The following is a 2,500-nucleotide window of genomic DNA, read 5'->3' on the forward strand; positions in this document are numbered from 1 at the left end:
GCGCGGACGCCCGCTCGCGTGGGGGAGGGCGCGCGCCGTCCCTTCGGTAGGTGGGCTGGAGCCGCCTTAGCGGGCGTAGGACGGGGGCCTCCTCGCGGGAAGCCCCGCCGCCGCCGCGCTAGGGGAAAGGGTTTGAGAAACGATGCGTTAGCCGGAAGGCCCGCCGGCAAGGCGACCGTCCCGCTGCTGGGGCGGGGAGGGGCCGCGGACGAGCGGCGGGCTCCGTGGTAGGACTGCTGAGATCGGTGGGTCGCCTCGGCCTCGCTGCCGTACGGTCGCGCCGGGGTTGGCCGCGGGCCAAGCTCGCGAAGTAGCCCCGGCGCTGGAGAGCGACCCGCTGGCCGGAGGAACCGTCCGCCCGAGCGACCGGCGCGAGGCCGGTGCCGGCGGGGGCCCTCCGATGGCGGGTCATGGTTGCCGATCGGTCGGTGGGGGAATGGAGGTGCGGTGCGTGGTGAGGAGCTCCGGGCGGGGTGGGCCTTCGCCCGGCCCGCGGAGTCCGATTGAGCGCCGCCCGGGTCGGGCGGGCCCGCTCCGTTGAGCGCACGGAGGTTGAGATAGAAAATATTGCAACACGCGGAGCTCCAGGCGGGGGGGCCCTCGCCCGGCCCGCGGAGTCCGATTGAACACCCCCCAGGTCGGGCGGGCTCGCTCTGTTGAGCGCACGGAGGTTGACATAGAAAATATTGCAACACGCGGAGCTCCAGGCGGGGGGGGCCCTCGCCCGGCCCGCGGAGTCCGATTGAACACCCCCCAGGTCGGGCGGGCTCGCTCTGTTGAGCGCACGGAGGTTGAGATAGAAAATATTGCAACACGCGGAGCTCCAGGCGGGGGGGGCCCTCGCCCGGCCCGCGGAGTCCGATTGAACACCCCCCAGGTCGGGCGGGCTCGCTCTGTTGAGCGCACGGAGGTTGAGATAGAAAATATTGCAACACGCGGAGCTCCAGGCGGGGGGGGGCCCTCGCCCGGCCCGCGGAGTCCGATTGAACACCCCCCAGGTCGGGCGGGCTCGCTCTGTTGAGCGCACGGAGGTTGACATAGAAAATATTGCAACACGCGGAGCTCCAGGCGGGGGGGGCCCTCGCCCGGCCCGCGGAGTCCGATTGAACACCCCCCAGGTCGGGCGGGCTCGCTCTGTTGAGCGCACGGAGGTTGAGATAGAAAATATTGCAACACGCGGTGCTCCAGGCGGGGGGGGCCCTCGCCCGGCCCGCGGAGTCCGATTGAACACCCCCCAGGTCGGGCAGGCTCGCTCTGTTGAGCGCATGGAGGTTGACATAGAAAATAATCCAACACGCGGAGCTCCAGGCGGGGGGGCCCTCGCCCGGCCCGCGGAGTCCGATTGAACACCCCCCAGGTCGGGCAGGCTCGCTCTGTTGAGCGCATGGAGGTTGACATAGAAAATAATCCAACACGCGGAGCTCCAGGCGGGGGGGCCCTCGCCCGGCCCGCGGAGTCCGATTGAACACCCCCCAGGTCGGGCAGGCTCGCTCTGTTGAGCGCATGGAGGTTGACATAGAAAATAATCCAACACGTGGAGCTCCAGGCGGGGGGGCCCTCGCCCGGCCCGCGGAGTCCGATTGAACACCCCCCAGGTCGGGCAGGCTCGCTCTGTTGAGCGCATGGAGGTTGACATAGAAAATAATCCAACACGTGGAGCTCCAGGCGGGGGGGCCCTCGCCCGGCCCGCGGAGTCCGATTGAACACCCCCCAGGTCGGGCAGGCTCGCTCTGTTGAGCGCATGGAGGTTGACATAGAAAATAATCCAACACGTGGAGCTCCAGGCGGGGGGGCCCTCTCCCCCCCCGGTGAGTCCGCTCACAGTGCCCCTATGTCGGGCAGGCTCATTGCATTGTGCGCATGGAGGTTGACTTAGAAAATATTTGAGAGTGACATGAGCTCCAGGCAGACACCGACTCATCGCCCGTGGGGTGTCCGACGAGCCCTCACCAATCTTGGATTAATGTTTGGCGAGGCTCCCCTGATCAGCTCTGGAGGTGGCAAGTTCTGAAAAAGTGGTTTCTGAAAATGTGCCCCTTGTATTTTGTGAAACCAGGGGTAACCTAGCGAGTAGGCAAACTCATCCCCTGACTGGGGGGATCAACTTTTACCTACTACAGCGCCCCTAATGGCCAAAAGTGGTACTGCTCCCCCTGGTAGCCTAACCCATTGAAATGAATGGGAAAAATTAATTTAGGCTACCAGGGCTTTGGGCTACCAGGGCTTTGGGCTACCAGGGCTTTGGGCTACCAGGGCTTTTTGCTACCAGGGCTGTGGGCTACCAGGGCTTTGGGCTACCAGGGCTGAGGGCTACCAGGGCTATTATAGGCGGCCACCACTGCACTAGTGGCAGCCCGGGGAAGGTGCCTGTTGCTCGGATATGCTTTTACGCACGTCGGCCTCTGCGCCCTGGAGCTTTTTTATGCTACCAGGGCTATTATAGGCGGCCACCACTGCACTAGTGGCAGCCCGGGGAAGGTGCCTGTTGCTCGGATATGCT

The sequence above is a fragment of the Filicampus tigris genome, unplaced genomic scaffold (assembly GCF_054856515.1).
Source record: "Filicampus tigris isolate MCC_2025a unplaced genomic scaffold, RoL_Ftig_1.0 HiC_scaffold_84, whole genome shotgun sequence".
In the NCBI taxonomy this organism is placed as follows: Eukaryota; Metazoa; Chordata; class Actinopteri; order Syngnathiformes; family Syngnathidae; genus Filicampus; species Filicampus tigris.